The 831-nt window shown below is 45.6% G+C and overlaps 1 pseudogene; it reads left to right on the top strand.

Annotated features, from left to right (window-relative positions):
* LOC144674943 (U2 spliceosomal RNA) lies at window positions 1-174 on the top strand (annotated as a pseudogene).
* Window positions 175-831: the final 657 nt, after the last annotated feature.

The following is an 831-nucleotide window of genomic DNA, read 5'->3' as shown; positions in this document are numbered from 1 at the left end:
ATATTTTTACAAAAAAAAAAATCTGTTCTTATCAGTTTAATATCTGATACGTCCCTTATCTGGGGACCATATATTAAATTGATTTTTGGAGCAGGGAGATGGAATAGGGGCTTGCTCCGTCCACTCCACGCATCGACCCGGTATTGCAGTATCTCTGGGAACGGTGCACCCTCCCCTTTCCAGGGGATTTTCAATGCTAAAAATAGTTTTCTTACAAACATCTGCTTTCTTTACTTTTCAACATGTACATGTTCCAAAACCCAACTTTCTTTCTTTCTCTCTCTCTCTCTCTCTCACTCACTCACTCACCCGCAGCAGCTACACACAAAAAACATGCACGCTCACCCAACACTCACAGACAGCACTCTCATCTCACAAACACTCTACCTCACTCATATAAAAACATCTTTCACTTGCAAATACACCTCTCAAACACTCTCTCAGCTGCACCTTTCGCCTCACAACATTTTAAACCAGCTCTCTGCTGCCGCTGCCGCTGCTGCTGATACAGCAACAATCAAAACTCACACCTCAAACCTCACACACTTTACACAGCTACTCCGAAACCTCTACATCCACATTCACACAATCCTTACATTGCACAAGGAGCCCATTCCCCCCGTCGTGCCTGCACCAGTTCTCCCAATGAACATTTCACCTCGTGCCTTTCTCCTGCCTTCTCCACGTAACCCGGCACATGCTTTCTTTTCAAATAATCATCTCATTCCCTCTTCAATTGAACCTGCCTCCGCCGCGCTATCAGGCGGTGCATTCCAGACCCTGGCCACTCGCTGCTCCTGTCACTTTTGCTTCTTTTGCCAGTTACTTTAA

The sequence above is a fragment of the Cetorhinus maximus genome, unplaced genomic scaffold, assembly GCF_964194155.1.
Source record: "Cetorhinus maximus unplaced genomic scaffold, sCetMax3.hap1.1 HAP1_SCAFFOLD_864, whole genome shotgun sequence".
In the NCBI taxonomy this organism is placed as follows: domain Eukaryota; kingdom Metazoa; phylum Chordata; class Chondrichthyes; order Lamniformes; family Cetorhinidae; genus Cetorhinus; species Cetorhinus maximus.
This window is presented reverse-complemented; position numbering and strand designations above follow the sequence as displayed.